Raw genomic sequence first — 22,982 nt, forward strand, 5'->3', positions numbered from 1 at the left:
AGAATTAAAAAAAAAAACAACCTTAAATAAATATTTTATTTATCTCAAATATTTTGAGATGTGTCCTATGTTGTAAGACATATGTATGTCAAATTGTCTTGTTGTTCCTAAGGGTGGTTTGCTGCATGTTTTAATTTATCATTGTGAGTCTGGATACTTAAAATAAATTAAAACAGGAATAATGTAGGTACAGGAATATAAGTACAGTTAATGAGGTAAATGATAGATACAGCTATTTTTGCTTTTTGATACAGCTGTGTTTTCCAAGCTTACTGCCACAGGCAAGTAACTTAAAAAAAAAAAAAAAATCGAAACATCTTCCTCTCAAACTTGGAAATACAAAAATAGTAAAATGTCATAAAATGAAGCTGACTACTTCTTTAAGCCACAGCCCCTTGAATTCTGAAGTGCATGGTAGTGCAGGCACATCCTTACCAGCCATAATGTGGCTCTTTCCAAAGTTACTGAAGCACCATTAATGACAAGAATACCTGCAATAACAAAAGAATACTTCAGCTTCAGAGCTGGCAGCATATCTCAGAAAGAAAAAACACACAGCTAAGCACAGCTAAAGACTCTCTCTCAGTTCTCTTGCTGTTTTTCTTCATTGCTAGAAACAAACTACTGCCAAGATAATAAGAAAGACTGAAGGCACCAGGAGATTTGCATCTAGTGCATGTAATTCCCATCAGCACAAATGTTTAAGTGCATAAGATTAGAGGAACTATAAGAAATGGAAAGAAAAAGTTTGTTGCTGGTCATACAGGAAGAATAGAATTTTTGCTACCTCCCTGTGTCAGTGTCACCACATATTTAAAGAGTTCCTTACCATTTAGGTCCTGGGGAGCAATTCATTATAGCTTGTAATTGCACTTCAAGTATCTTGATATTCTTGAAGAAAGAGCTAAACACTTTTAATATGGTTTCAGCTTTAAATTTTATACATCCATATAATGAGCCAGATTAATCTTTTTAGCTGTTTAGGAATTTCTTTTTTTTCATTAAATAAATCCAATTGTTGCACATTATGTATATACATATACCTAAGTGTATATGACATACCTCGGTGTATGTGTGTGTTTGAATACACACATATGCATATCTATGTAGGTACGTCACTGGTTAATATGAAAAGTAGAACTAAGGTGCCAAATTGTGAATTAAATATTCAAGCTAGGCTGTAAAAACTAGCTGCCTGGGCTGAACAGAATGTCTGAAAACTTCAGAATTGATTAAACTGATCATGGGAAGCTTCTGCAAAAGAGATCTGCTCTTGGTCCTGGAGGAAGTATCCTGCAGTTTCTGCAGTACAATTTCCCCACTCCCAAATGTTTGTCTTCTACTACTATTCAAAAAGGAGAGAAAAAATCTGCTGCTATTTTTCCACTTAGCCAGTCCATATGTTCCCTGACTCTTTCTCAGCTATCTGAGTCTGAAGAAAGAGTGGACCTACACTGTACTACTGCTGACTACAGAAAGTACAGTGATCAAACTGAGAAACTATATTCAGAGGAGAATTTAAATTTTTGGTAGTAAAACAGTTAAGGAAGCTATGCAAAGACTGTAGAGGAGAATTCAAATAATTACTCATAAATACTCGTTCAGTGAGTATTGTTCCTCCTGAACACTTATGGAACTGGGTTCCTAGCAGGGGGAGAAAGTGTATTAAAGAAAATATGCATCATAATGCATGTATTAGCATAGGAGCTGGAAGGTTATTAGACAGATAAGCAGCCACTTAGGTACTCTGTATATTTTTTTTTAAGATTTAATTTGTAATGTTAGTACTCCTACAACACATTGTTCTTCCCTTTGTTTCAATATACCTGGTAATGAAATAGTACATTCACACACTTTCTCTCAAATATCTGTTAAACTGCTGTAATAGAAATGGGTAGAAAAGCAGCCTATGATAGAAGGCTTTAGTTTTTTTAGTATTTTTACTTCATTGAGGTTTAACTGATAAACCAAAACCACATCTGTGATGTTTTGGCGGGAGAAATATATATTTATGGAAAAGATGTATTGATATGATATTGTTATTCTAGTTCAGAAGTTGATTTTTGCATGGAAAATACTGTACAGGGAGTCAAAATTAAGATTACTTTAAAAAATAGTTTTAAAGGTAGAAAAGTATGTTCAAAGGTAATAAACCAAACAATAGACTTTTGTGTGAGGACATGGACAAGGATTGTGACTTTGTTCCTAACACTGTTAAAGAAATACTTTTGGAGGCCATGTCAACATATCTGCAAGAATATGGTGAAAGTTATTAGAAAGGATTTCATAAACAGATCTGTCAAGACCAGGAAAGATTTTCCTGGATATGCTCAGGAATAGTTATCATGCTGATCATGTTGGAAAAAGGTTGAATTGCAGAGATGCAACATATCTCATGCTAAAGATGGACTCAGTTCATTTTGATGATGCTTACTATTTCTTTTATTTAATATATTATACGTATGTTTCGTATTGCTTTCCTGAACAAGTGCAACAGATTATTTAGAAAAGATTGCACCAAAAGTAAATAAATTATTAACCTTTTGTTTAAGACAGTAAAAAAGAAAGAACTTCTTGATCTTAAAATGTGAAGAGTGGATGGAAAACACCAGGGAAAAGCTAAGGAGGTGATTTAGAGGTTTTCTGCTTAGTGCTCAGGAGCAGAAAGAGAAATTCCCCTCTGAAAAGTTATTTTGTAAAATGATAATTCCACTGTTCTGACTCCCTGTGAGTAGATTCAGAGTTCTATCTGCTCATTTTAGTAACCTGAGAAAAGGTTTTGAAAGTGCAAAAAACGATCAGGCATACAGCCTTCAATGACATTTGGAAAATCTATATGAAAGTCACTTCTCAAAATACGTTCTTACTTTCTTCTTAAGTACCTTGGTGGTGGGAATGTTCTGCTCTGCCTCACATCTCAGCTTCAGAATCTCCAATTAACTCCACATTACAGGCCAAAGTCATGTTTGCTCTTTTGCTGCCATTGGACTAATTTTTATCAACATTTATTTTCCTCCTACTTAACCGTTCTGAAGTTTTTTCAGCTATTTTGTCAAGTAAAGGCTATTTCCATCAAGCAGTGTTTGTTTGTTTGCTTGTTTTTTTTAAGATATCCAGATGTTACGCTATGAGAAATGGCAACACAGCTGCAGGTGGAGGCTACATTTTCTTTGCAGAATCTCTATGACTGATATTAGTACAATTAATGTAGAAATGGAGAGGAGAGTAAATTGAGAAGTAAAGAATATCTAACAAAAAATACTGTTTTAGCAGATGCCCCTGCAGTTATTCAGCTGCATATGGTTTATCTGGCATTTTCTTAATTCTTTCTACAGGTATTCCTGATTATTTTCTTCCTCTTCAACTGGAAATATGTTTATGCGTAGTGAATGTACCCATAACCTGCAGAAAGCTCAAAGATTGCCTTGATTGTCTATAACTGAGCACTTCTGTTTGCATGAGATACCAAATATGTCAAACAACTATGTAAGTGCTTTAGAGATTTCTGGAGAGAGCTGATTAACTTACTACTTATCCTTCTGTTGAATAAATCATATAGCTGAGTCAGGAATTCTGTATGGTAGGGAAAATTTTGTAAGAGCTGTAATTACTAGTAACTGATTATATTCCCAGAGCAGAGGGTAAGTGAATTAGTCCCTGGATCTCTTAAGACATCTTTGAGTAATCTTGTGATACAGAAAATGTATTCCTTGGCTATTGATTTTGTCCTGACAGTTCACAAGGGCCTCACTCCAGGATAACTACTGGTGTGATCACTGATAACTAAGAACGAATGGCTCATATGAACAAGTCTTTCTGGTGGCCTGACTATATTTAAGGTTGTACTTTCCAGCAACAACCATCAAGATTCCAGGGAACCGAGTAGTACAGGAGTTATTAAATGTTTATTTTACTTAAGTCGTCTTTCTTTTCATAGAATCATAGATCTGAAAAATAATTTAGGTTAGAAAGGACCTCTGGAGGATGTGTAATTCTCAATTCTCCATAGTTCTTTCAGCCAAAATAGTTTGGAAATAAGATTACTTTAATTTTCCCTATACACACACACACAAACTCACAAAAGTACTTCTTAAATGGTTTGCTAATCCCATTACATATACTGAAAATCCACGTCTTTGAAATTCAGCAGTTTAAGTTACTTTAAGTAAAACTTCCTACATAACATATTTTCATATATTTCTCTCTTCTGCATGAGAAACACAACACTATGTTCATATAAAATTTTAACTCATAATTATTTTTGAGATTTTAAAGAGTTTCTGGTGGCCATAGTTACACATACATTTTTTTGTCGATTACAAACCAGATTTTCCAAATAGGTAGATTTTGAGCTATTAAATGAGTTTTTACTAATGTGGTAATGAAACCTTTGTTGCTACTTTGTGAAAATACATTCAGAAAAGGATTCACAAGAACCGATTTATATACTATGGTATAGTGAAAATACAAGGACATTGTTGGTAGATGGCTTGTGATTTTTTTTTTTTTTTCTTTTTCTTTTTGGTGGGATGGGGCCATCCAATTATGCTGACACATTCTGATGATTGTATAAAAGCTATAAGTATAAATGTCAGATTGACTATTTTGTCTAGTTCAGAACCCAAGTTCGGGTCTTTTTGATATCTGTGGAAGTTGTGCAATTCATTTCAGGAGACTAAACATTAAATTTTGTGTGATTTGAGTTGAACTCATAAAGAAGGCATAGATTCAGCGTTACAGTGTTTCTTTTCTGTGTGTCTTATCTCTTTTAGGAATATCCACCTTCCATTTAAGCATCATACTTCTGTACCGTTTAAGAATTTTAATTGTAGATCTGATCCTTGACATTATGAGTCATATAAACCTGTAATAAAAAATAGATCCTAAATTCTAGTTCAGACAAACATTTTTAAAAAACTAATTAAGTATTTAATTATCTAAAGTTAATTAGCAATCACCTGAATTCCCCTCTATTTTGTTTTTTTTTTTTTTTTACTCCCTTTGTCATTCTCAAGGTACTTTTTAAACTCAAACTTTAAACTCTTTGGTATGTTTAGACAAGATATGTTTAAACTTTCCGGGTAGCTTTGAATTCCAAAATAAGCAACCAATACTAAATAAAATATTTTTCAACATCTTTTGCCCTTCTCGAACTACTGTTTTCCTGTTCAGAGAAGACAGACCGAGATTTTTTTTTTCCTTGACATAAAGGGACTTCAAGTATAGGCCTTGCTTCAGCTCGTAAGTGAAACTTTCAAGTGAATTCCTGCCTTTCTTTTCCATCCTGAACATGCTGTAATTGGCAATACTATTTAAAAAATCAAAACAAACAAACAAAAAGTTTAAGCTTTCCATTCATCCAGATCTACTATTAATGTAGTTATCACACATCTCAGGCTAAATATTTATGTAAAAAACATAGTCAAATTAAATAATGCCTGACATATTCCCTATAACAGCTGGTTTCTCTGTAGGCTGCTGATAAACCTTGGCCCAAGGTCCCTCTCTACTTTCCTTCCCTTCTTAGAAATAGAAAAAATAGAGCAAAATATTTCAAAATTATAATGCTTCCTATGTTAGTCAGATTTTTATGTTGGTTCTCACAAATTTTATGCACGGTCAAAAGACATAAAAACATTACTGCAGAAAGTTTCATATATTAACAGTGTACATATATTATTGAGATAAATGTAGAACAAGAGGTGCTATGTATTTTTCAGTTCTTGCTGTTGCTGCACTATCTTGCTATCAAATTCTGAATAGTACTTTAGCATTTTAGAAACATTACAAATGTGTTATGAGCATTTTAATATCTCACAAGATAGTTTTATATCCCAGTAAAAGGAACATTTACATTTTGTTGTTTGTATTTTTATGCTACTTAAGTGCCCAGAGAGCGAATATAGGAGGCTATGTGTTTATTGTGATGAGGTCAGGAGAAGTAATCTCTCTGCAAAGTTGCTGTACCTTTGCATATCATGGTTTCATAGGCGCCCTTAGTCTAACCTTGAGATAGACAGCTATTCCCTGTGCAAGCTAATTCAGCTGGGATGTCCCTCAGCAAACTGTCAATTATGTTAAACTATGTCAACCTGTATGTATTGTGTAATTTTCCACACAGAATTATTGTCTACTAAATAGAGTCAGCTGCAAATATTGAACTCTTGCCATACACTCTAGGGGAAGCAACGCAGAAAATTTATGTATTCTTTTAACATCAGCCAACTGGCCTCTTGCAAAGATGTGGAGGTTATAAAAGTTATCCAAAAGTATTGCACATGGCATAAAGCTTTATGAAAGCAACAAATACACTGTTTTTCATTTACTATATTAACAACCCATTTAGAACACAGTTGCCATTGAGAACAAGTCATTTAAATGCTTAACATAAATATCTCTGTTTTCATTATACTGGAAGCAGATCTCACATTTCTGTCTCAGGGAAATTAAACAAGGACGGGTCTGATGCCCAGTTCAAGTAAATTACCACTGGGGTCTCAAATGGTGAAATTCAGTTTACAGCAGCTGAGGATCTGCACTTGGATATTCTATCTGCCTTAGGAGCACAAATTCTGTTGATGGACTTTACATAGCTATTGAATTTAAGTGTTACAGTTATACTATTCTATCTGTGGAAAATCCTTAGGTTTATTTCTATTTTTCAAAAAATTAGTATACCAGTTAGACAATTCTACTGTCTTTAAAAGTTTCATTTAATTATAAGAGGGAAAAGTCATAAAAATCCTCAGTCAAGAAAATGGAAAAAATTAAACAACTGTAAATATGGACTTAAAAAGAGTAGTGGATATAATTGTATAACAATGCAGTATCTATTAATGGTCTTATTGTTTTGCTCAGGTTTTTTTTTTCCTAGCTGTTTTTTATTAACATTTATTTTTCTAATTGTTTACTTTATTCTATTCTTTACAAAATTCTGAGTAGAAACCTATTACTATCCTTAGAGATATATTCTTACAGAATGGTTAGGCAAAATGTGCCTTCAATTGATTGTTTCATTTACCTATTCAATGAAACAAATATTTAAACTAATTTTATTACATCCTTCACTAGCATGTAAGAACTAATTCATTAACTATGTTATTAGCATCCAGAACACAATTTCTCAATGTTCCTAGTAAGAATAAAATAATTAATATTCTTATACACGAACTACTTGAAAGGAAATTGTTGAAACCGCTAAGGATAACAATATTTTTTTGTGGTGTAAACAAAGGCAATTCAATAAGTGTAACTTGTTAGGAGCTAATTTAACCTGAACACTACTTAGACTACCTTCAAAGCAATATGTGGTTTATAAACATACTCAGCCATGCAGAACAGGAAATGTCAAAGGAAAAGGCTAATGGTTTCATGGGAAAGCTTAACAGGAACACTATATAATAAGCACCATGAGGTTTGGCAGCTCTAATCTGTTGTAGGTAACCTTGAAACTTGCAAGGACGGGCTGGTATATTAGAATGTTTTATTTGAGTAGTCATAAAATGAACTGTTCTGACTTTATAGATGTGTTTGCTTAAAACAAATTATCAAATCATGTCTCAAAAAGGTAACTTAGAGTAGTATCTTCATGCAGTCTTAGCCAGAGCAAAATTTGTTTTTCTTTAGCCGCTATTTGAACCTTTGCTATCTTTTCTGCATGACACAGATCTTAATAGACATTACAGGGAACCCCGGTAATGAAATTTTTACTTATGCTTTGAGGCATGACCCTTTGATATATAGAGTTGTTTTTTGATGAAAACCATAAATAAAATATGGTTCAAAGACCTCCCACTCTTTTCTCAACTGCACTTTGGACTTTTTTGAAAAAAACAAATTTATCTTCCTCCCTCTCCTGATAACTCATCAAACTACTAGGTATTTCTCCTCATGGACACAACTTATCAAAGCAGTTTCAAATGACTTAGGTTAGTTCCACAAAAGATTTTAGACATGGCAGTGGCTAATTCTTGGGCATATTTTCACTTTATGAAATTTGCTGCCCAAACTGTATGCTGTTCAAGTAGTGAGCTGCCAAAGTTCGATGTTCATCTATGCAAGGAGAAATTAAGCTCCTAACAGTTCCTGTGTACACTGATACCTTGTTGTGGTTGAAAAAAATAACAACAAACAAGCTCTATGTCTCCTCAGGACTTAATGTAGCACTCTGTTCAGTTACTTCTCTATACTTCTGCAGAGTACTAGAGAACTTTCCTGTCTATTTCGCAGCAATGATTAAATTAAGCGATGGGAAGTTGGAGGCAATAAATTGTCAAAATGAAGAGAGGGACTTACTCTCTACCTCCTTACAGCAGTAGGTTCCTAATTCATAGAATCATAAAGCAGTTTAGGTTGGAAGGGACCTTCAAAGGTCATCTAGTCCAAACCCCCTGCAATGAGCAGGGACATCTTTGACTAGATCGGGTTGCTCAAAGCCCTGTCCAGACTGGCCTTGGATGTCTCCAGGGATGTGAAATTGTGGGCAGCATGGGAGATCATCTGTCTATATTCTTGGGTCAGCCTCCTTTCTTAGACTTCTGAAAAAATAAGCCTGAGGCCTTCCTTAAACATAATAAGGAACCTTATTGGTTAGAGCAACTACTAGTCATGTGGAATAGCAGAAATATAGTATAGTATATATTTCTATTGCCATGTTTGAAATAGAGTTCTCAGTGTTTGAAATAGACTTCTCAATTTAAACTATTGCTTTTCTTGAAGCTGTTCCACTGGAATATAAGCAGAACACTAAAACCAGGAAATAGGTCCAGACCTTCATCCGATCATTATCTAAACTATCAGACTGCAGGATCACTCATACTTTCCTCAGTAAGACCACTCCAACTTTACCAGTTTGTATTCCCTTCTTTAAAGAAAATTCCATAGCTTCGTTAGAATACATTTACCTCATAGTACCTTAGGCACTACTGCCGAATAGATCATTCACCATGTGGGATAGATGTTCTCTCTCAGTTGTTCTAAATAAGGCAGAGAAGAAAGAAAACCTCCCAGCAAGTACTGGATGCATATAGCTAGAGCAGATGAATCCTATTTTTTTCCCTATACTTGATCTCATCCTCTACTTATTAGACTGTTAAGATGAGAAGAGTGATACCTCTTCTTTGTCCTTTATGTAAGTTAGACATTGAAAACTTGCATTGGGCAGGCATTACAGGCAGATTCAGAATAAGAATAGTGAGTTTCTAATTCCTGCTGCATTTGGAAGCTGATCAGCTTATTGTTAGTTTTGTGCAGGACCAGAAATATGGATGATGAATGGGAAAAAAAAGAAAAAAACAAATCAAACCAAACCAACAAACTAAACAAACAAACAAAACGAAAACCCCAACAACCAACCAAACGAACAAACAAAAACCAAAACTAAACAAAACCAGGGAAACCATGAATTTAGGTATTTGCAGGTTTAGGCAGCAGCAAAATTTTGAAAGAAAAATGCATGGTTTAAATGCCCACAGTAGCTAGATGTTTTAGCTAAATATCATTCTAAATGTGCAGATGAGATTTGACTGCCTCCTGATTCACATCAAAGAACAGCAATATCCAATTCTGAATGTCTGTAACAAACACATTAATTGAGGAGCCTTTTGTATTAGAAAGAGATAAAGTAGACTTGACATGTTGGCATGACTCAGTTAGTAAGCTATATACTTGATTGCTTCTGGGTACTCATGTCATTACTGGTTCTGTTCTGTTGTCCACATTCAGACAAAAGTTGCTTTTGAGTGCAATAAAAGATTTCAAAGATTACAAGGAGAAAGAAAGAGATTTGGATGAACAGAGAACTAGAGACATGAAGCGTATTTTGGCTAGGGAAGAAAGAAGCTACATGGGTATCATATTAGCCCAATATTCTGCAAAGAAAAAATGAAGAAGGAAAAGATGAAAAATGAAGAAGGAAAAAAATTAAAAAAAAAGAAAAAAAGAAAAAAGTAAAACAAAAAAAAAGAAAAGAGAAAAAAGGAAAAAGAAAAGAGGAAAAAAGAAGAAAAGAAAAAAGGACAAAAAAAAGAAAAATAAGGCTATGCAGTATGAATTGTTTCTCAGTGTGGACTCTGCAACTGTGACTTTGTAAGAACAATAGGAATATATTATTTTGATATTCAGAATAATAACTGCCTTGAATGAGAACTTCTGAAGTCCTTACATAAAATTCTTATATTGTGCAATATATGTTAACTCGTATCAGGAATATTAAAATTTTTTAATAATAAATCATAAAGAATTTTCTACATCTTTTGGAACTCTACATTTGATGCTTTCTTTGCAAAGCTCTCTAGGACAGCAGAGAAATGAGAAAGGAAATACATGAGTATAATTAGAACATTAGTTTCACATAAAGAAAAATACATTATCTTCCCTACTGTTCAACCTTGTTTAGCAGTTAGTTCTGTTTAGCTTTGACTGCGGGATATCATATCATAGTTTGAAAATATGATTTTACTGAAAATGTGTTGTCTTTACTGGCCTTGGGACACTACTTTTGCTTAGAAATTCAGAAAAGACTTAAGTACAAGTATGCTGAAACTCATTGGAGCACTATTGTCAGAATGAGAGCAACCATATCTGATTTCAGCACAGCACAGGGGTGAAAAGAATGCATTTAGCCTAATGTTCACCTCTCATTTTGATTTTTGGTCACTAGGTTGGAAAGCAACAAAGGCAATTAAAAGTTTTCCTGAGTAAATGCTACAAAAACAGGCTCACAATACACCAGGGCAGAACTGTTGAAGTAGTGTAAGCTCTGAAGGGTACTACTAGAACTACTTTTACAGTCACTGCAGGGTGTAGGAATTGTAGATACTAGGGAACTGTCAGACATTATAGCACAGTGAGGAATGGAATGAGGGAGGAAAATGATCCATTTGCATAGTAATCTAGAAGATGTAAAAGCAACACAGAACCCCTCTGCTACAAAATTTCATAGTAGTTTTCACAGGAACTGGTACACCTTATTTTCTTGTATGCACAGGCTACTGAATGAGAACAATAGATGGTATCTTAATTATTCCCCTCCCAAAAGTATCAATCCTCTACAGAAAACATCAGCTTTACAGCTATTACAGAGTAAATCTGTTATGTGGAAGTGGGGAAGACTTGTACCAGTTTAAATCTCCTCTATTAGCCTATTTCAAAACAAGCTATGCATCTAATTACTATTTAGAGTTGGGCTATCCTATTCCATACACATATAAATATATGTTATAATGAAGAATAAAAAATAAGCTGGTCTTACCTATGCATCAAATTGACCAAAAGTGCAGTTGAAAGGAAGAATACCACACTGCAAAATCAACTGGTTTGATTACATGAGGTCAACCTGATTTAAGGCATGAAAAGTCATAAAACTTTAACAACTACTGAAAAATGCTTTATTCATCACGTGCTCATGAATGGACTTGAAGCACTTACCAAGCAGGTCTTTCCTTTCTAATGTTTTCATGATGGCACTTGGAAAAATTATATCTTAACATTTCTGCTTATGTTGATTTGTTTCCAACAAATACTTAATAAAATAGCCTGATTTGTGAACCAGGTCTGGGGACTAACTGAGGCAAAGTTCACCAGCTATTAAGAAAAGCAATATAGTTGATCCAACACCAAATAGCGACATTTAGCTTTGAATGAGTATAAATGCAATGGATTTGCCAATGGGCAAATGTGAAATTAAACTATGGGGTTGTTCAAGACTGAACAGTTTTGTATCCTTTCTATTCGGTTTACTGTTTTGTTGAACTATCATGAACCTATTAGCTGGTCACTGGCAGAAATAGATATCCTTTGTAGGTAAGAGATTGTGGCCTAACTAGACCAGTCACTCTATGGCTTTCTTAGCCAGATATGTGTATTTTCAGCCTCATTTCTTAAACAATAGGTAAAAACTTGGTGATTAATCTTTGTTATATAACGTAGATAAGATTTGGTTGCCTGAACATAGGTGTATGCTGTCATTTGAGATGTTTTAGGAAATCTTTTTTTGGCCTTCAAAAGGATAGATATCATGTAAGACTTCCATCATTGTCCCCAGCTCTAGGTGGATTTCTCTGACAAACCTGCGTGCTCTTCTCTTCCCTCAGGTATCCTGAATGACACTGACCACCTGTAGATGAGCCTTGAATCCTAAACAACATATAACTCTGTGTATAGTGTCCTTTAACACAAAAAATGTATTTATCCCCAACATAACTCCATGTTTCTATCATTCTCATCAGAAGAGAAAGTACTGACCGATTCTACTTTGCTTTTTGAACTGATCACAAGAAAACTTAGTGAAAAACATTAGAGGCTATCGCTAAAGAAAAATACAAGATAGGTGAATATTTTTAGATATTATAAATATTTTCAGATTTTATACTGGACTTGAAAAGGCTTGGAAAAGAGTCATAAAGCCATAAAGTAATAGAGTTTGAAACAGAACTGTGAAGGTCAGTTGATACAACTTCCTTCTCACTCAAATCAGGGCTGTCTTAGATCAGGTTTTTCAAAACTCAGCAAATCTGAGTGATCAAAATCTAATTTGGATAAGCGAGCAATCCTAGTATTCTGATAGTTCATTGTGTATCACAGATAAGAGTTAGTATTAAGATTCAGAATATGGAAAGCACTTACCTGAGTCACTATAGAGTGATGAGGTTAAGATGACTTCTTCAAGCCTTCACATAGTTTCCGTTATTTGCTCTCTTACGGCTTTCCTCTGTGACTTAGTGATACACTAACTGCCTTTACATCTTGCAAGCACTATGCTGCTTGTCTTTCAAACAGCTGTGCAATTCCACAGTGTTTAGCTAAACAGTTGCTATATTCCAAGTGTTTCACAGTAGTAGTGCAAAGAAGACTGTTTATAAAAGTTGCCAGTTTTTTGTTGGAAAAATGGTTTGCACTGACTTTTGTTCATTTTTATCCAAAATATCCTCTTTAGAGGTTGCAGCCAACCTGAAAGACAGTCCTGAATGATATATCACCCAGGATTGGCAACTAAACAGCTGACCATCATGGGAGGGGAGGAAGAAGGGAACAAAGCAAACAAACAAACCAAGTAAAACATTCCCGATATTCTTGTTAATAAATATGTATAAGTAGTTAATGGGGAAAAGTCACAACGCCTGTCTCTTACAGCATTCAAAAAGTGTTCTTTAAAATTAGAAATATGTTTTCATGTTCCTCATACAGACAATTTGACAAAAACTTGAACATGAAAGAGTTGTAGAGAGAGAAAAACTAAGAGATATAAATAGGTAGCATAATGTAAGGTGGAAGGTTCAGAAAAACAGAAACACAAAATATAAGAATCAACTAAAATTTCTCAAACCAAAGGATCTATGAAGGCAGAAATCTAATTAAAAAGAACTCCAAACTTAAAAAAGAATGTTTCGTTTCAGAGGATTATTCAGAGTATTATTTCCATCCTGTTCTTTCTGCCAAATGCAAACAATTTCAAGTCAACAAATTTCTAGAATATATTCTTGATACATTTATGCTCGGAACACCTGCTAAGATAATTCAGCATGCTAAAATTTTGGGGATTTTGAGATCCAAAATGACAGAATTTGTTATATAAGACATTTTTTTTCTTCAGCTGAAAGGCTGACATTGGGTTATTTATGCCTCATACAATGAAAAAGTACAGTGAAGGAGGGATGTTAGCCAGAGGCATAAATTTTGTTAGATATGTATTAACTAAAAGAATATTTGTTTTAAGCGAGGAATAACAGATATATGGTAAGCTTGACTTTCCACTGTGTAGCTATGGATGTTAAAATAATCCTTTATTGTGTGTTAGTTCGATTTTGTTGTTTGTGGTGTTTTTCCTGGAGCCCAAAGGACAAAGAAGTAAAATTATTCCTTTTTCTGTTTATTAATAAGGATCTGTCAATGTATTATATGTAGCACATTAAGATTTGTAATTGCTTTGGAGAGATACTTTACCAGAACTCCTCAATGGGATTTTTGTAGAAGGTAAAATATAGTCATCAGAGAGTAGATATTTCTCTTATATTTGGAGTTTAGTCTCTGAGTGTTTGGTCATGGATAGTGACTCAAAACTGATATTAACCAAAAAAAAAAGGAAAAACCTTTAAAGACTGCTACTCTCCATAAAGTAGGAAGGAAGAGAACCCAAAGGGAAGTTGAATATTATTATAAAAATAAAATTAAACTTAGTTGACTGTATCAGTTTAGGAAAATATATCTCTGAATCCCTTGGATTAAAAAAGAGAAAAAGAGGAAATTAAGGAGAAGCATCTTGCAAAGACATTAAATGATTGATTTGTGTCAACTTCCAGCATCGGGAAGTTGAGAAGATATGTGCTTTGGAACTACTCTTTTAAGGCATCGGAGGTGAGCTGTTGTTAGATAATGAGAAGTCGGAGCCCAAAGTGATATATTGAAGGGCAAACATTCATGGAAGCAGATGGTTCTCACCTGAGAGTTCTTTGAGAGGACTTAAAATGAAATAGCTTAGTTACTAACAAAGATGTGCAATGAATCATGCAACCACAGTGGCACAGAAACAAACCGAAGGTTCAAGCAATGTAGGTACTTTAATACCAAGGTATTTGGGATGATTCAGGGAATATAGGACAATGAGTCTTGACTCAGTGTTTAGGAAGCTGGTTGAAGCAATAATAAAAGATACAGGTAAAACAGGAGAATGAGCATAGCGAACAAATCAAAAAGGGAAACTATATTTCTGGTCCACTTGAACTCTCTAATAGACTGACATAATCCTGGATTAGGAGAAAAACAGCAAATGTATTTTATTTAGGCTTTCAAGAAGTTCTTGAAAGAAGTGGGTTTTTTTGGTTTTGTTGGGGTTTTTTTAGAAACGTTTTGGAGATTAAAAAATAAATTACTGTCTCTAACATGCTTCATGCTTTAAACCAAGAAAAACTTTACAAGCTTCCAGAAGTCTTCTGAAGTGGAAACATTATACACAGTAAAACGAAAGAAGGTGAAGATCAGGTAGAAATGTCGCAACAGGTGTAAGGAATCAGTTCTGCTCAGGGCATTAACTGAAGTAGAGTTATTCTTATGTGCAAGTGTTTGCAGATTCAAATCCTTAATATAGGCCATTAGAATGCTAATTATGGTGCAAATATGAGTATTCTTATGAACTGAATAAACACAAACCTAGGCCTTCCCAATGTACCTGCTTCTGAACCATATATAGAATAGTTTGCTCCTAATTCCCACCTGTCAGATAAGGGAAGTGAATACAAGTAAAATTACTCTCCTCAACATGAGTAGAAAAGGCATGGTCTTAATTTACTTTGTTTATAGACATTTGTTTGGTTTACAGCAGTAACTAAATACAGAAACTTATTTTTAATGTGGGGTTTCTCTTTGGAGGTGTATTCTTCCTTTTTACCTGTGCATTACTTGTTCAAAATTGCTTTTAGAAGAATTCCCCTACAACTAGGTTTTGAATTCTTTACACTGCACTTAGTGGATGGCAGTGGCCACGGTATATTCTGGGCTCCTGGTCCTCTCTCTGTCTACAAAAAGCATATGTTGGAGCACTGCATTCACATGACAACCTCCAACGTGTTCAACAGAGAGTGTCTGCTGAATTCAAGTCTTATTCTAGTATTGAACTAAGAGATGGCCAAGACTTCTTGTTGTACTCCAGAAGTCCAAAGCCATTGCAACTTTGATAAGCAAAGATGTTGTGTTAGGCATAAAGGCAGACAGGAATGGAAGTGAGCATCTTATCTAAAAATGATCATGATATTGACCAAGCACTTGGCATGCACAATTCTCTGCTGCAATTGAAATAATTTAGAATTATCCCAAAATGTGTTCTAGGAGCAATAAGTAATAGAAATTTTCCTGGGTTTAATGGTAATAGCTGACAAATCTCTACCTTGGTTATTTTTTCACTTCCTGACATGATAATGTTGGAGCAAAAAAAGAGAGAGAAACAGAAATGTTACAGCTGAAATAGATAAGATGATGAAGACACTTTATATCTTAGAGAAATAAATTAACTATGGTGCACTTTCAAAATATTAAACCAGAAAATAATAATTTTGAGTATGTACAAATGAATACCTATAAAATTATTTAAGAATCTTGATATAGTGAAAATCAATATTTTTATTGTGTTGTATAATTGAAGATGAAGCTTCCAAATCATTAAAAAGATTGTATTGAATCAATTTCTGTCCATTTTGAACAATATAACTGCTATCTCAGATTTATATTCTAAAGCCTCAGTTTACTGTAATAGAGAAACAAACTGAAGAAATCTTCATTAGAAAAAAAACCAACACACAAACAAAAAAAACAAACCAAGAGAAAATAAAAACAAACAAAAAAACCCAAGCAAAACATCATTCAAACCCAAAAAACCTACATGAAGAAGAAATCTAGTGTGAATGTGGAGTCTTTGTGCTACTGATTGGTCTTACATTCCTCCTGCAGAAATGTTTAGCTAAACTTTCTGATATATTCAAGGTTCTGCATTTGGACCAAAAGAGATCAAATAGCTTTGAAGAACCTAAATCCATAGAAGAAAATAGTAAATTATTAGATAGGATAGTCTTCTTATTTTAATGATATAGTGTTGTCACTGCAGTTTGGATAATGTAAAATGTCTTCAAGAAACATAAGACTCAATCATTATTGTCAACACATAATTTTTCCTATGCTTTTATGTAGCGTAAGAGAAAATGGCTCTTTCTCATTTACTTCATGGACTCTGAAGCAACAGAAGGTTTGGTGTAATAGCCCAATGTATTATGTTTTCTCTGACAGCATAACGCCAATTTATAGAATTAAACTGGCAGTAATTTTTATTATTCTTGCATTTATTGTTTGAAATGTGGGTGAGAGTAGAGAACTAGTAGCAGACAGTTGCATGTTTTGAAGATCTGCAGAATTTAGAATTCAAAGGATAAAATTCTTCAAGGCTGTACAATAAACTAGAAAGCTAACCTGCCTGAAAATACTGTATTAGTGATTGTGAACTGATATCACAATTCTGACTTTTCCTAACTAAGCTGATTAGATCTGCTCATGTTACATTATACAAAGTCTGAGAAGAAAAATGAGGAAACCTCCAACTTTTTTTCCTAAAATATGTACCTTTAAAGATTTACAGTTTATTTATTTCCCTCACAGATTATAGTTGATTATAGTCTCACTGCCATGACTGTGATATCAGTTCACAGTCACTAATAAGGCAATTTTGAATTGAGCAGTCTTTGAATTTAGCTGCACAATAGGTACTTGGAAGGACTGAAGGAGTGAATGCACACTTTTTTAATTGCAATTGTATTAAAATTTCCTGGACCTTTATCCATCTGTAATGTTTTATTACTGGCAATGAACTGTAAAAAACCACTAACTTTCTCAACCATGGTAGTTCCTTAAAGAGAATATTTACCTGTATTTTCTATGAAAACACACAAATTCTATCATAAATAACCAAAAGCAGACAAATTTCCAGACATTAATAAACAGCATGAATGGTCATGTTTGGGGAAAAAGTCAACAAAACATCACACCCATAAATGACAAGAAAATTGTACCTGCTTTCCAATTTCCACCTATGGCTAGCAAAGTACAGAAAAAAATAAATAAATGCTGAAATAAAACCATAAAAAATAGGAGAACTCCACAAATCCTATGAGTCCAAAGTTACAGAAACTAAAAACAAAGCAAAACATGGATGGCGTAATTTTTGCCACAAAGATTCTGATAGTTAGGCGTCCTAGGTACCACAGTTTTACAGTTGTATCACATTAGAGAAAATGCAAACATTTAACCATCTTTGAGTGCCTCGCTGCAACTTTGTGGAACAGTTCCTGTATGATTGATACCCTTTCAGCAGAACCATTAAAGTGTGCTTCAGGGACTACACAGAATACAGCAGTTTCTTTAATCCAGTGGTTTGGGGAGTTTGTAAGGCTTAAAGCCCATTATCACCAGCTTCTCCAGGTTATAAATTCTTAAACAGCAATAAATGACAAAAATTTCCAGAAGCTGTACTGCTGAATTCGTAGTCAACAAACGTAAGCTATCCTCTCACCTTTCATTATATTAATATCCTTGTCTTTACAATGGAGCAAAGAGAAAGGATTTTCACTTATAAAAAGATGGTTTAATCATTTGAGTATTTAGTGTAGACACAAAAAGTACTAACAAATAAAACTTGCTTTGTGATTCCATTAACAGAGTTTGTTGATATGTAACCACATTTTCTTTCAGTAAATAGTACGGCCATTGTATGCATTTTAACTACTTACAGTGTGTTCTTGTGGGAAAAAAAAAAAAAAAAAGAAAAGGTGATTAATATTCTTAACATTTAACATCCCCAGCATTTATAGGTGGAAAGCCTTAGGTTAGAATTGAACCAGGCAGTATAAAAACAGTGATTATCAACTTAATAATAGTGATAGTGGAATAATTTGAAGTATTTCAGATGACATTCAGGTGCCCAGAACTTGGAATGAGGAGTCCATATTTCCAAAATTCCACATCTTGGATGTGCTTATATAATTCCCACATTCCCACTAAGGTACATTAAAATGTTTAATCTAAACATTCACATAAACATTCTCTTACCTCATTTTCCTTACTTTGCAACCTCACTGCTGCATTCCAACTCTAACAACTAACACAGTTATCGAGACTCTCCCAAGTAACCATAAGATGCTCATGTCTTTGTCAGAAGGGTCGTCTGCAGAAAGCAGAAGCAAAACTTCCTGCTTTTCAGGAAATCACATACAATTCATGCCTCCATCCCATTCTACAGCAGGGATGAGAAGTGGTATGTTGTGAACACAACAGCTGTTCATATGCCAGGCAGCACAGCCACTAGTTTCATTAACTGAAACGCATAAACTTGGCTGTCAGAAAGGCACCCAAAAGGATCTCATGATGTTGCAGGGAGAGATAAGTGGGTGTATGCATTTGTATTCTTCTACTGCCTCACTGATTCTACTTGCTTACACAGAACAAAGAGAATTGAAACAAAACACAGGGGAAGGCAACAGGATGCACTGTCCACCGGGTTAATCAAGTTAGACAACGTGCCAAACACCTTTCCAATGTGTATATCAACACACAGTAGAGAAGATCAAGGCCAGTTTTGGCACATTTCTGGGTTAGCACATGACTTTGTTAGATGACAGAATGAATTCTATCATTGCCTTCTCCTTTCCAGCATGCATTTCCCACATACTCTCAGATTGCCACAGTCACCTGGAAGTATTGGACTCTTCCCATCTCATTTTACTGGTTAAAAAGGAAAAGCTGTGAGACAACTCTAATGGCAAAGGAGAATAATTCTACCCTTCACATGCCACCACTTCTTAGACAGCTACAAAATGATATTTAACTGCTCCAAAAGACTGTCTTCCAGGAAACAACATGTCTCTGTGATACGAGAGGAAAAAGATAAGGAAAAGGAGAAGAAGTGGGGGGGAAGCTAAGTGATCTGTAATCCCCATATTTTTTCAAACCTGTATTTGCATGAGCGCACACATATACACACTTGAAAATGCACAGAGTCCATTGGGACTGTGGGTTCTTTCATTTGCAAGTGATGGTAGCAGCCGCTATTCTGCCCTCACTGCTGCCCCTAAAGACCCCTGAAGTGCACTCCTACCTTTCTTCCAGTCCATGGGTTGTCATCTATAGTGCTACATAAACGGTTCCATCCTATGATAGTGACAGCATCCTCTATTATACAGAGTAACATCTGCTCAGAGAATGGACTGTTGAGGTGGTAATTTATTTTTTTTTTTTTTACCTTGTACCTAAGCATCTCATTTCAAATACAATGGTCACATCTATTTTTGTGAAATTTAAGATGATCAGGAACTGGCTGCAACCACTTGCCACCTGACCATTAATCCTAAATAACTGTTAAATCTCTTCCAGGATCCATTTTGGATCTTTGAAACTACTTATTCTTAAAAATGTAACTGCTATGTAAAGGGAAAATACCGTAGACAGCATCTGTACCATTAAGTTGGTATCATCTAGTGTCAGACACAGAGATTTTTTTTTAAATCCTTTTTTTAAAATTTATTGCAGGGACATAGTTAAAATGTAATAATTAGGCATTTAGGGAAGGGATAAACATATGCTCATTAGCAAAGAACTTTTACATCCCCCAGACAATATTTGAGACACATAATGGTGGAAGGATTAGAAACTGAAACAGGGAAACAGGAGACCATCATTGAGATATCTCCAAAGTGTCAAAGCAAATTAAAAGGACAGCTTGGGTGGACTGATTAGCTGTACCCTGACCTCAATGTGATTGATGGTTGCTCTGACTTTTCAAGAATTTAACATCTGCTTTTAGGTGGGAAGATACCTAAGAAGAAGCAGAGAGTATAAATATTTTTCAACTAATTTTATGTACACTATGTATATACCTTTTTCCTACAAGTTAAATTGTGTGCCTGTTACTGTTACATATAATGATACTAAGAAAAACCAAGAAATAGCTCAAGTCTATGGTATGAATCATGTTATTTTCCACCTTTCTAACACACTCATACACCACAGAGAGATCAGTTCCATCTAGAAGTAAGTTTTGTTCTGGATACACACTGAAAGAGGATTATAGTAAGAGACTCCTGAGCTATCAGTGAAAATACCAGCCATCTGCAAAAAAAGACGGAAGGTGAAACAAGTTTTAAGGTTAATACAGCAGAGATGTTCAGAGCTATTTTAAGGGGAAATAACCTCTCCCTGGAAAAGAAAAAGAAGGAAAGGGAATTTCAGCCTCTGGATCTCTGGAACAGTGTTGCAAACTCCTTGCAGGTAAAAGCATCAGTTCAACAAAAGGTCATTAACTATTTATTTCTATTTATCTTCCGTATCTCCAGGAAAGACCAGGTTGTTGTAGGTCATTGTGACAGGAAGTAACACTGCTGGTGTGTCACTTTCTCCAGTGAAATTTTTCTTCTAGAAAACATGAAAACTCTTCTTGACTCTCACAAACTTCTTGTTACACCCATTGGACCAATGGGCCAATTGATGTTTCTCATATAAAATTATGTTCCAAGTCCTACAGGATGTTTCCTGGTTATGTTGTTTGTTTTGTTTTGTTTTAATTTTTTTGGTTGTTGCTGGTTTGTGTTTTAAATCTATAGTATGTAAGTTAAAATGCCTGGGGCTACTAGCTCCCAGGACCAAGCTTCCAAGACTACTGAATGTTCAGCTGGGCTGATGAAAGGACTTCATCTTCCACTTATGTTGTAAGTTTCATGGCATAACAGCCCCCAAGACATAAGCCTGCAGCAAAAAGAGTTATGTGAATGAACTCCTGGGTGAACAGGCATGACATTTGAAATCCTTCCATCTAGAACGTGTTTGGGCTTACTAAAAGTCCCCCCGCACAACTCCTACAGCTGCTGTGAAATGATGATTATCACAGTGAAGATTGCTGCTGCAGCTGGGAGCAGCTCAGAGAACTGCTGCATTTGAGGAGGCTGGGGAGAGCCTGGCAGCAAGTGCCAGATGCTTCACCAAGCCACTGTGTCTGGCTCATTGGCAAAATGATTGCACCAACAACTAATTAAGCAGTTACTTCCCAGTAACTACTGCCAATATGAGAAGCAAAGGGCTAACTCTAATATCTATAAAGTAATAGCTGGAACATCCAGTATACTGTAAAATTTGTTTTGTTTTGTTTTTCTTTTATATTCCATCTCTGCATTACATTTTAACATACTAAGTGTAGAGCAAAAACCTGTTCTATATTGCTTTGTTTTTTTTCCCCTTGACCTATCTTTCATGGTCTGTTTTCTCTAGCACAGTCCTCTTTGCTGGCATGTGCCATTGGGAATGGTTAGTTTGTTGACAATGTTGACATTTCAAGCCTCAAAATCCTGAGAAAGTAAGCTAAAATTTTGGTAGTTTCAAGAAGTGACAAGGGGAAAGACATCAGGAGTGTCTGCTGAGCCTCTGTTTCTGTGTCCCTGTAGATAACAGTTGCTGCCCTGTTTATCAGTCAACACTTCTGGGTAATGAAAGAGGTATTATAATTAGTGAAAGAAATGCCATCGCATTTTGAGGATGTGAAAGACTTGTTTTATTCAGTGATCCCAGTGCTAAAGTGGAGTTCATGGTCACTTTAGTAGTCTGCAAGGTCAGAAAGGTTAGGCATGCTTTTATGTAGAGAGAGAAAAAAGAACCTTGCGCTCATTGTTCACGTTGGCAGACCTACAATTAGTTTTGACATATCATCTTTCAGAGCTGCATCTGCTGATGGGTTGGAATGAAATAGGAGCAAGGTTGTTTAAACATGTTGAGAGATGAGCCTGGAAAAGAAAATAGGAGAGGACTAGAGGTATTTACTAATGGGAGGTGACAGATGATGACTCTTTATGCTGAGTCTGGGTGCTTGATTGCTACCTTTACATGTCTGAGAGAAGTTTCTTTTTAGGACTGGCTAGAAGTTGTAGCTACCTCATGGATGTAAAGGCAATATAGGGTTTAAGAAAGTAGTGAGAGAACTAACAGTAATGTATCATTAATAATATCCAGACATGTTAAACAACAGCTGATGGCTAATCTTGGTCAGGCAAAGATAGTCAGGATGTATTAAAGAATAATTTTTTTCCATGTTGTCCTATAACATGATCATATTAAAAGCAGATTCTTTAAAAAATTAATTTTAGTTTTTTGAAAGTGTTGCCACCATGAGACTCTTCATTTCAACCAATTCTGTTCTGTTTTTTAAGTTCTGCATTCTCAGGCGGATACCTCATTGTCGTTATGTTATGGAGCAGTAAGTATGCTTGTGAGCAGTTGCCAAACAAAAGGCTGTTAAATGTAATAGAAAACTGATAATGCTGGATTAAGCCTTCTACTTGGAATGAAAAGCAAAACTGTTTTATTTTTGTTTGTTTGCTCATTTCCAATAGGAATTTGCTCATTTTTCCCTCCCATTACTTAAAAATATTTCCTGAAAAGATTGTGCTTGCCCAAACTAGCTGTTCTTT

Source organism: Caloenas nicobarica, chromosome 1 (genome assembly GCF_036013445.1).
Source record: "Caloenas nicobarica isolate bCalNic1 chromosome 1, bCalNic1.hap1, whole genome shotgun sequence".
NCBI classification, from domain to species: Eukaryota; Metazoa; Chordata; class Aves; order Columbiformes; family Columbidae; genus Caloenas; species Caloenas nicobarica.